Below are 12673 nucleotides of genomic sequence, written 5' to 3' on the forward strand. Positions count from 1 at the left end.
GTACACTAATCATGTAAGGTATACCACAGATGGAAAGACGAACCTTGCAATCTGGAGCTGAGTGTCATGGTCGTATTCTCGTATTAAGAACTGTTCGGTTATAGTCTGGTTTTATAAAAACGTTTTTAAAATCAAGTTCACTATAACTAGTGGCTCTGATACCAAACTGTCACACCGTACCACATACAGGAAGTCCCGCGGGACGTGTGACGTACCAGGATCTAGCCACCAATTATTCAAACTCATAACAATAATTTGAATAAACTTTCATTCATTAGAATAAAGCGTTACAAAACTTTGTTTACTATTCAGCGGAAGCATAATACATCAGTTAATAAATCCGTAACTCAAGTGCATAAGAACCATTAGACTTGTCTTGTGATTCCTTGTAACTTGACCCATGACCACTCTAGCTTCCCAGACAGCAAGTTCCAAATGAATGTTCCTACAGACCTGCAAGCATGCAAAAAAGTGTATCAGCTAATGCTGGCGAGTTCACTGATTTGTTAAACCTTTCATTACCGATTACTGATTTATGTTATGTTGATAATAACTCGATACCGCATACATGCGACAACTCGAACTTAAGACTCACTTTAATGTAACGTTACGTGTCTACGTGATACTTGACTAATGAATGTAATGTGAATCTTGTGATTATGCTTTTACGTGAGTAGTGTTTACTATATGTGTTTGTATATTAAATGAGCCAAACCGCACAAGATGTTCTAAACGCATAACACTACACATCACTCGCACAAGGCCGTTTGGGCCTCATTCTTGTGCACGGACCAATAGGGCGGCCCATGAGGGGTTTCGGCCCACTCCCCTTTCACGTGATCAAGCAAGTTGTAAGGGGTTTTGTTCCTCATTCTTGTTACAAACATATCACACACACAAGTTCTCAAAACCCTAGTCTTTTTCTCTCTCTCTCTCGTTTGCTTGGAACCCGACGGCAAGAGCCTCCACAATTCGGATCACCCTCTCTTCTTCTCTAATTCGGTTAGTACTTGTCATGTTTGTAATTGGTTGTGTGTATGTTGATGTTTTCGAATATGATTGCTTGGTACCGAATGAGTCTTGTTAACAGGTTGAGTATGATAATTTTAGATTGGATCAATGATAGTTAGTGTTCATATAATTGGCTTGCTCATGAATCGGATATAGGTGATTGTATGATTGTAATCGGCCATATGTATACGTGATTTAATCAGATTGTAACTGGTTAATATGCTAACTAAATCGGATTAGTTGATGCTCATTGATTGGCTTCGTGAATGTTAGAATCGGATGTGTTTATGTGTTTAGATAAATGTTCTTGATTTTGGATTACTAATGTTCATACGAAATTCATGATAAAAGTCCTGTTTGATCGATAATATGCTTGTTGGATTATGGAAAAACTGTTAATTGATCTGAATTGTGAAACTGCCTAAGTTGTTTGCTAGAATCACGGAGTGATTGTTACAGGAATTATGGAAACCAGTTACACACACGGTTGCGACTCAGATTGCGAGTCGAAACCTCACAGTCTCGACTCGAGACCACACAACAACACAAGCCGAAACCATGGTTGCGAGTCCCGTTGCGACTCGTAACCAGGCCATGACAAGCCGAGACCGGGGTTGCGAGTCCCGTTGCGACTCGTAACCGGACCATGATGAACCGAGACCAGCCATTGCGACTCGCAACCTACTGTTGCGACTCGTAATCTCCTGATATGACTCGTAATCCTCGGTTGCGACTCGAGATCGCCGGTTGCGACTCGAGACCACCATTTACACGCACACTGTTTGGGCCTTCACTGTCACGGGCCCAATGATTTGATTTGTGGACTGTTTGCTATTGGACTTTTACTATTACAGGCCCAACTGATTGGGCCGGACACTTGGCTATTTGTTTAACTGTTTGCTTTGGGCTGCTATTGGAATACGTGTTCATTGCCATGATCAATACGTGTTAGTAACCTACGTGTTTTATACGAACCTGACTTGTGTGGTAACCCTGTTAGGACGTGGTTGACCACCCTTAGTTCAAGAGTCTTTTATTTGTGTATCTGCCGAGCAAACCAAGGTGAGTTCACACAGCCAAGGCATGGGATTCCCGGGTTGGGAATTGGGTTGGATATGTTGAATATGGAATGATTACTCGTACTTACGCATTCTCTAGACTATAGACCATCGTCCTCAGGTTAGTCAGGACACGTTACGTAAAGCCTACGTAACCCAGTATCTGCCATTTGTCTCCCGGGTCGGGAGGACACGTTACGTAAAGCCTACGTAACCCAATACCATCCACTGGCTTCCAGGTCGGAAGGCCACGCTGCGTAAAGCCTACGTAGCCCCCACGCGTACCATGTCCTCGGGGAAGGGCACGTCACGTAAAGCCTACGTGACCCAGTACGTTTTCCTGTTCTCGGTAAAGAAGAACACATGGTCGGAAGTTAGTCTAGTAAGTACCGTTAATGAGAAGCCCTCATTAGCCAGTATAAACATGGGAAGCCCCCACCAGTAACAAGAACACAAGGTTTGGGAAGCCCCCACCTTTAGTACACACTAGTCTGGGAAACCCCCACTAGTTAAACATACGCACTATACTATGAATTTACTGTGAACTCGCTCAACTAGTTTGTTGATTATTTGCTGCATGCCTTGCAGGACCTTAGGTACATAATGGAGCTTGCACAAGGAGGAGCAGGTCGTTGTGGGATATGGATCATGAACTTATCTGAACTTATAACTATTTTGAGATTACATACTATGCTTCCGCTATTTAAACGATGTTTGGATTTTGAAACATCAATCATGTCATGATGGTTTACATTGATTACTTTTATTATTAAATGCTATGTTTGATATGATTGATGGCTTGATCCTGGTCAGTCACGCTCCCAAGCGGTGGTACTCCGCGGGTGGATTTTGGGGGTGTGACAGATTGGTATCAGAGCCATTGGTTATAGAGAACTTGGTTTTAATATGGGGAAAACGTTTTTATTAAAACCGGACTATAACCAGTACAGTGCTCTCAACGATCCACAACGACGCTTCGCTCCACGTGCAAGACTCGACATCCTAGGTAATAAGGTTATGTTTATTGCCTGTTTGCTAGAACTGCTTAGAACTTTGCTCGCATTACGCTTAGATACACATGATACTATAGCATGAGAATTCCTACGTGCTTACACTTTTCTGTCATCGCCCTATTCGCGAACCATTCTTACCTATGCTACTTGTTACAATGAAGATCATGTCTGGAAGAATCAACATGACACAAGCCCAGCTAGAGGCTCTCGTTCAAGCTCAAGTTGCTGCGGCAGTTGCAGCAGCTCAAGCAGGTAGTATATCCTGCAGTATAGGCACACACTAGGATCTTTAGATCCTACAATAACTCTCGTATTTAACTTCGTCCTATTCATACACAATAGGTCAACACGCGCAGCAGCCTGTCTGCACATTCAAGAACTTCATGGACTGTCGTCCAAATTCTTTCAGTGGCACAGAGGGGGCAGTGGGACTCCTCCATTGGTTTGAAAAGTTAGAATCGGTATTCGAAATGTGCGAGTGCCCTGAGGCTCGCAAGGTCAAGTTTGCCACCGGTACTTTGGAGGGGATAGCACTGACTTGGTGGAACGCACAAGTCCAGATCTTAGGGTTGGCAGCTGCTAACGCCACCCCATGGAACGATTTTAAGGAACTCATCAAGCGTGAGTATTGCACGCGTGAAGACATTCACAAGCTGGAAGACGAGCTGTATAACCTGAAAATGATTGGATCAGAGATTGAAGCGTATACCAAATGGTCGAACGAGCTGGCCGTTCTGTGTCCAACTATGGTGGACCCTCCATACAAGCGCATTGAGATGTACCTCAAGGGGTTGGCACCAGAAATCCAGAGCCATGTTACTTCGGCTAATCTCGACAACATTCAGGAGATTCAGCGTCTCGCTCATCGTATCACCGATCAGGCAGTGGATCAGAATAAACTGCCCAAGCGTATTAGTGCTACTGCTAACGTCACCACCTCAGTTACTCCTGCTACATCTGGTAACAGTAAAAGAAAGTGGGATGGAGATTCCAGCAGAGGCTCAGCACCTGTTCAGTCTCAAGCTCAGCAACAGAAGACTGGCCATTACCAGAGTCCTAGTCAGCAATCCTCTGGTAGTCACAGACAGAGGAGATATCAGGGTAGTCAACCTAGGTGCCACAACTGCAACAGGCATCACCACGGCCCGTGTAACAAGGGTCGCTGTCAAAGGTGTCTTAAGATGGGCCACGAGGCCAAAGACTGTAGGAGCCCTCGCCCTGCGAATCAGAATCAGCAGCCTCAGCAACCCGCTCCACAGAACCAGCAGCAGCAGCAGCAGCCACAGCGTGGAAACCGGGGATGTTTCCAGTGTGGGGCTGAAGGTCACTTCAAACGCGATTGCCCTCAATTGAACCAGAACCGCAGCAACAACAATAACCAGGGCAATGGGAATAACAACGGCGGGAACAACAACAATAATGGCAACGAGGCAAGAGGTCGAGCTTTCGTTTTGGGAAGAGGAGACGCAGTGAACGATCCCAACGTTGTTATGGGTAAGTTTCTCCTCGACAATATTTACGTTACTGTTTTGTTTGATTCGGGTGCGGATACAAGCTATATGTCTGTGAAAATGTGTCAACTGCTAAAACGTGCACCAACACTTTTACCCACCAAACATGTAGTAGAGTTAGCTAACGGTAAAAGTCTAGAAGCCACGCACGTAGTTCAGGGTTGTAATCTTATCCTAGCTGGCCAAGCCTTCTCTATTGATCTCATTCCCATAGTTTTGGGTAGCTTCGACGTCGTGATTGGGATGGATTGGTTATCCCAACACCAGGCAGAAATTTCATGCAGTGAGAAGATAATTCGCATTCCTCGTTCTGGTCAAGAACCTCTTGAAGTTCAAGGCGACAAGAGTGGTGCTGTGGTTGGCATCATCTCTTTCTTGAAGGCACAGAAATGCCTACGTAAGGGTCACACAGCCATTTTGGCTCTCGTTTCAGATGCATCAGCAAAGGAAAAGAAATTGGAGGATATTCCAATTGTACGCGATTACCCTCAGGTGTTTCCTGAAGACCTACCTGGATTACCGCCTCATCGTCAGGTCGAATTTCAGATCGAGCTCGCTCCAGGAGCAGCACCCATAGCTCGCGCACCATATCGTCTAGCTCCATCAGAATTGGAGGAACTGTCAAAGCAGCTACAAGAGCTCTTGGAAAAGGGCTTCATACGTCCAAGCTCTTCGCCTTGGGGAGCTCCAGTACTTTTTGTGAAAAAGAAAGACGGTACGTTTAGGATGTGTATCGACTACCGTGAACTCAACAAGGTGACGGTGAAGAACCGTTATCCTCTTCCGCGCATAGACGACTTATTCGACCAGTTGCAAGGGTCGTGTTACTATTCGAAGATAGACTTAAGGTCAGGGTACCATCAGCTGAGAGTCCGGGATGAGGACGTCTCCAAGACAGCCTTCAGAACTCGTTACGGTCACTACGAGTTTCTTGTCATGCCATTTGGGTTAACGAACGCGCCTGCTGTATTTATGGATCTTATGAACAGGGTGTGCAAACCCTATCTCGACAGGTTCGTCATTGTTTTCATCGACGACATTCTGATTTACTCCAAGAGTCAGGAGGAACACGAGCAACATCTTCGCCTGATATTGGAACTTCTTCGGAAGGAACAGTTGTACGCCAAGCTTTCTAAATGCGACTTCTGGCTTCGTGAAGTCCACTTCTTAGGCCATGTAGTGAACAAGGATGGGATCCACGTCGATCCATCCAAGGTAGACTCGATCAGGAACTGGCCTGCACCACGTACGCCAACGGAAATACGCCAATTCTTGGGTCTGGCAGGTTACTACAGACGGTTTATTAGAGACTTTTCGAAGATTGCTCAGCCGCTTACGCTACTGACACAGAAGGGTGTTACCTATCGCTGGGGAGAGCCCCAGGAGACTGCTTTTCAGCACCTAAAGGATAGACTTTGCAGTGCACCTATCCTCTCATTGCCAGAGGGCACCGATGACTTCGTGGTATATTGTGATGCATCCATTCGGGGACTGGGATGTGTATTAATGCAGCGCGACAAGGTTATCGCTTACGCCTCTCGTCAACTCAAGATTCACGAACGGAACTACACGACGCACGATCTAGAGCTGGGAGCTGTTGTTTTCGCGCTTAAGATATGGCGACACTACCTGTACGGTACCAGGTGCACTATTTACACCGATCACAGGAGTCTCGAGCATATTCTTAAGCAGAAGGATTTGAATATGCGTCAACGACGATGGGTTGAATTACTTAACGATTATGAATGCGCTATCAAGTACCATCCAGGCAAAGCCAATGTCGTGGCTGACGCCCTCAGTCGGAAAGACACTCTACCACGGCGCGTGCGAGCGCTACAGCTTACGATTCAGTCTAGCCTCCCTTCACAGATACGAGATGCTCAGGTAGAAGCACTGAAGCCCGAAAACGTCAAGGCTGAAGCCTTACGCGGCTCACGACAACAAATGGAACAAAAGGCAGACGGCGCCTACTATGTAACGGGGCGTATTTGGGTCCCACTTTATGGCGGTTTACGCGAACTTGTAATGGATGAAGCTCACAAGTCTCGCTACTCGGTACATCCAGGGTCGGATAAGATGTACCACGACATCAGCACTACTTATTGGTGGCCTAGCATGAAGGCCCACATCGCTACATACGTTGGAAAATGTTTGACCTGTGCGAGAGTCAAGGTTGAATATCAGAAACCAGCTGGCCTACTTCAGCAGCCTAAGATACCTCAATGGAAAAGGGAAGAAATTTCCATGGATTTCGTTACAGGCCTACCTAGATCCCAGCATGGGAATGATACTATATGGGTCATAGTTGATCGACTCACCAAGTCTGCACACTTCCTGCCGATTAAGGAAACGGACAAGTTCTCCACTCTCGCAGACGTCTATCTTAAGGAAGTTGTTTCGAGGCACGGGGTGCCCACATCCATCATTTCGGATCGCGATGCACGATTCACGTTAGAACTTTGGCAAGCAATGCATAAATCTTTCGGCTCACGATTAGACATGAGCACAGCATACCACCCTCAGACGGATGGGCAGTCTGAGCGTACGATCCAAACACTAGAAGACATGCTTCGGGCATGCGTCATCGATTTCGGCAACGGCTGGGAAAAGCACCTCCCTTTGGTGGAGTTTTCTTACAATAATAGCTATCACACCAGCATCCAAGCCGCTCCATTCGAGGCATTGTACGGGCGTAAATGCCGGTCACCTCTCTGTTGGGCAGAGGTGGGGGATAGTCAGATCACGGGTCCAGAGATTGTAGTGGACGCCACAGAAAAGATTGCACAAATACGACAACGCATGGCGGCAGCACGCGACCGTCAGAAAGCCTACGCGGACAAGCGTAGAAAGCCATTGGAATTTGAGGTCGGGGACCGGGTTCTATTGAAAGTCTCACCCTGGAAGGGTGTGGTACGTTTTGGCAAACGGGGCAAACTGAATCCGCGGTACGTCGGACCATTCGAAATCATAGAAAAGATTGGCAAAGTAGCATACAAGTTGAACCTACCAGCTGAACTCGGGGCAGTTCACAATGTCTTTCATGTATCGAACTTAAAGAAGTGCCTATCAGATGAAAACCTCATCATTCCTTTTAAGGAACTCACTATCGACGAGCGGTTGCAGTTCGTCGAGGAACCAGTAGAAATCACGGACCGGGATGTGAAGGTCCTCAAACACAAGAGAATCCCTCTTGTTCGAGTTCGTTGGAACTCCAAACGTGGCCCAGAGTACACCTGGGAACGCGAAGACAGGATGACAGAAAAGTACCCCCAGTTATTCGAAACCAATGCAACCACTACTGAGGCTGAAGCTACTACTTCGGAATTTCGGGACGAAATTCCAGATCAACGGGGGGAGGATGTGACACCCCAGGAAAATCAGTGAACAATACAGTTTACCTAGCTTCCTCAGTGAGTGCATACCAAATTTCGGGACGAAATTTCCAATTAGTTGGGGATAATGTGACAACTCGAACTTAAGACTCACTTTAATGTAACGTTACGTGTCTACGTGATACTTGACTAATGAATGTAATGTGAATCTTGTGATTATGCTTTTACGTGAGTAGTGTTTACTATATGTGTTTGTATATTAAATGAGCCAAACCGCACAAGATGTTCTAAACGCATAACACTACACATCACTCGCACAAGGCCGTTTGGGCCTCATTCTTGTGCACGGACCAATAGGGCGGCCCATGAGGGGTTTCGGCCCACTCCCCTTTCACGTGATCAAGCAAGTTGTAAGGGGTTTTGTTCCTCATTCTTGTTACAAACATATCACACACACAAGTTCTCAAAACCCTAGTCTATTTCTCTCTCTCTCTCTCGTTTGCTTGGAACCCGACGGCAAGAGCCTCCACAATTCGGATCACCCTCTCTTCTTCTCTAATTCGGTTAGTACTTGTCATGTTTGTAATTGGTTGTGTGTATGTTGATGTTTTCGAATATGATTGCTTGGTACCGAATGAGTCTTGTTAACAGGTTGAGTATGATAATTTTAGATTGGATCAATGATAGTTAGTGTTCATATAATTGGCTTGCTCATGAATCGGATATAGGTGATTGTATGATTGTAATCGGCCATATGTATACGTGATTTAATCAGATTGTAACTGGTTAATATGCTAACTAAATCGGATTAGTTGATGCTCATTGATTGGCTTCGTGAATGTTAGAATCGGATGTGTTTATGTGTTTAGATAAATGTTCTTGATTTTGGATTACTAATGTTCATACGAAATTCATGATAAAAGTCCTGTTTGATCGATAATATGCTTGTTGGATTATGGAAAAACTGTTAATTGATCTGAATTGTGAAACTGCCTAAGTTGTTTGCTAGAATCACGGAGTGATTGTTACAGGAATTATGGAAACCAGTTACACACACGGTTGCAACTCAGATTGCGAGTCGAAACCTCACAGTCTCGACTCGAGACCACACAACAACACAAGCCGAAACCATGGTTGCGAGTCCCGTTGCGACTCGTAACCAGGCCATGACAAGCCGAGACTGGGGTTGCGAGTCCCGTTGCGACTCGTAACCGGACCATGATGAACCGAGACCAGCCATTGCGACTCGCAACCTACTGTTGCGACTCGTAATCTCCTGATATGACTCGTAATCCTCGGTTGCGACTCGAGATCGCCGGTTGCGACTCGAGACCACCATTTACACGCACACTGTTTGGGCCTTCACTGTCACGGGCCCAATGATTTGATTTGTGGACTGTTTGCTATTGGACTTTTACTATTACAGGCCCAACTGATTGGGCCGGACACTTGGCTATTTGTTTAACTGTTTGCTTTGGGCTGCTATTGGAATACGTGTTCATTGCCATGATCAATACGTGTTAGTAACCTACGTGTTTTATACGAACCTGACTTGTGTGGTAACCCTGTTAGGACGTGGTTGACCACCCTTAGTTCAAGAGTCTTTTATTTGTGTATCTGCCGAGCAAACCAAGGTGAGTTCACACAGCCAAGGCATGGGATTCCCGGGTTGGGAATTGGGTTGGATATGTTGAATATGGAATGATTACTCGTACTTACGCATTCTCTAGACTATAGACCATCGTCCTCAGGTTAGTCAGGACACGTTACGTAAAGCCTACGTAACCCAGTATCTGCCATTTGTCTCCCGGGTCGGGAGGACACGTTACGTAAAGCCTACGTAACCCAATACCATCCACTGGCTTCCAGGTCGGAAGGCCACGCTGCGTAAAGCCTACGTAGCCCCCACGCGTACCATGTCCTCGGGGAAGGGCACGTCACGTAAAGCCTACGTGACCCAGTACGTTTTCCTGTTCTCGGTAAAGAAGAACACATGGTCGGAAGTTAGTCTAGTAAGTACCGTTAATGAGAAGCCCTCATTAGCCAGTATAAACATGGGAAGCCCCCACCAGTAACAAGAACACAAGGTTTGGGAAGCCCCCACCTTTAGTACACACTAGTCTGGGAAACCCCCACTAGTTAAACATACGCACTATACTATGAATTTACTGTGAACTCGCTCAACTAGTTTGTTGATTATTTGCTGCATGCCTTGCAGGACCTTAGGTACATAATGGAGCTTGCACAAGGAGGAGCAGGTCGTTGTGGGATATGGATCATGAACTTATCTGAACTTATAACTATTTTGAGATTACATACTATGCTTCCGCTATTTAAACGATGTTTGGATTTTGAAACATCAATCATGTCATGATGGTTTACATTGATTACTTTTATTATTAAATGCTATGTTTGATATGATTGATGGCTTGATCCTGGTCAGTCACGCTCCCAAGCGGTGGTACTCCGCGGGTGGATTTTGGGGGTGTGACAGATTGGTATCAGAGCCATTGGTTATAGAGAACTTGGTTTTAATATGGGGAAAACGTTTTTATTAAAACCGGACTATAACCAGTACAGTGCTCTCAACGATCCACAACGACGCTTCGCTCCACGTGCAAGACTCGACATCCTAGGTAATAAGGTTATGTTTATTGCCTGTTTGCTAGAACTGCTTAGAACTTTGCTCGCATTACGCTTAGATACACATGATACTATAGCATGAGAATTCCTACGTGCTTACACTTTTCTGTCATCGCCCTATTCGCGAACCATTCTTACCTATGCTACTTGTTACAATGAAGATCATGTCTGGAAGAATCAACATGACACAAGCCCAGCTAGAGGCTCTCGTTCAAGCTCAAGTTGCTGCGGCAGTTGCAGCAGCTCAAGCAGGTAGTATATCCTGCAGTATAGGCACACACTAGGATCTTTAGATCCTACAATAACTCTCGTATTTAACTTCGTCCTATTCATACACAATAGGTCAACACGCGCAGCAGCCTGTCTGCACATTCAAGAACTTCATGGACTGTCGTCCAAATTCTTTCAGTGGCACAGAGGGGGCAGTGGGACTCCTCCATTGGTTTGAAAAGTTAGAATCGGTATTCGAAATGTGCGAGTGCCCTGAGGCTCGCAAGGTCAAGTTTGCCACCGGTACTTTGGAGGGGATAGCACTGACTTGGTGGAACGCACAAGTCCAGATCTTAGGGTTGGCAGCTGCTAACGCCACCCCATGGAACGATTTTAAGGAACTCATCAAGCGTGAGTATTGCACGCGTGAAGACATTCACAAGCTGGAAGACGAGCTGTATAACCTGAAAATGATTGGATCAGAGATTGAAGCGTATACCAAATGGTCGAACGAGCTGGCCGTTCTGTGTCCAACTATGGTGGACCCTCCATACAAGCGCATTGAGATGTACCTCAAGGGGTTGGCACCAGAAATCCAGAGCCATGTTACTTCGGCTAATCTCGACAACATTCAGGAGATTCAGCGTCTCGCTCATCGTATCACCGATCAGGCAGTGGATCAGAATAAACTGCCCAAGCGTATTAGTGCTACTGCTAACGTCACCACCTCAGTTACTCCTGCTACATCTGGTAACAGTAAAAGAAAGTGGGATGGAGATTCCAGCAGAGGCTCAGCACCTGTTCAGTCTCAAGCTCAGCAACAGAAGACTGACCATTACCAGAGTCCTAGTCAGCAATCCTCTGGTAGTCACAGACAGAGGAGATATCAGGGTAGTCAACCTAGGTGCCACAACTGCAACAGGCATCACCACGGCCCGTGTAACAAGGGTCGCTGTCAAAGGTGTCTTAAGATGGGCCACGAGGCCAAAGACTGTAGGAGCCCTCGCCCTGCGAATCAGAATCAGCAGCCTCAGCAACCCGCTCCACAGAACCAGCAGCAGCAGCAGCAGCCACAGCGTGGAAACCGGGGATGTTTCCAGTGTGGGGCTGAAGGTCACTTCAAACGCGATTGCCCTCAATTGAACCAGAACCGCAGCAACAACAATAACCAGGGCAATGGGAATAACAACGGCGGGAACAACAACAATAATGGCAACGAGGCAAGAGGTTGAGCTTTCGTTTTGGGAAGAGGAGACGCAGTGAACGATCCCAACGTTGTTATGGGTAAGTTTCTCCTCGACAATATTTACGTTACTGTTTTGTTTGATTCGGGTGCGGATACAAGCTATATGTCTGTGAAAATGTGTCAACTGCTAAAACGTGCACCAACACTTTTACCCACCAAACATGTAGTAGAGTTAGCTAACGGTAAAAGTCTAGAAGCCACGCACGTAGTTCAGGGTTGTAATCTTATCCTAGCTGGCCAAGCCTTCTCTATTGATCTCATTCCCATAGTTTTGGGTAGCTTCGACGTCGTGATTGGGATGGATTGGTTATCCCAACACCAGGCAGAAATTTCATGCAGTGAGAAGATAATTCGCATTCCTCGTTCTGGTCAAGAACCTCTTGAAGTTCAAGGCGACAAGAGTGGTGCTGTGGTTGGCATCATCTCTTTCTTGAAGGCACAGAAATGCCTACGTAAGGGTCACACAGCCATTTTGGCTCTCGTTTCAGATGCATCAGCAAAGGAAAAGAAATTGGAGGATATTCGAATTGTACGCGATTACCCTCAGGTGTTTCCTGAAGACCTACCTGGATTACCGCCTCATCGTCAGGTCGAATTTCAGATCGAGCTCGCTCCAGGAGCAGCACCCATAGCTCGCGCACCATATCGT

The sequence above is a fragment of the Helianthus annuus genome, chromosome 6 (genome assembly GCF_002127325.2).
Source record: "Helianthus annuus cultivar XRQ/B chromosome 6, HanXRQr2.0-SUNRISE, whole genome shotgun sequence".
In the NCBI taxonomy this organism is placed as follows: Eukaryota; Viridiplantae; Streptophyta; class Magnoliopsida; order Asterales; family Asteraceae; genus Helianthus; species Helianthus annuus.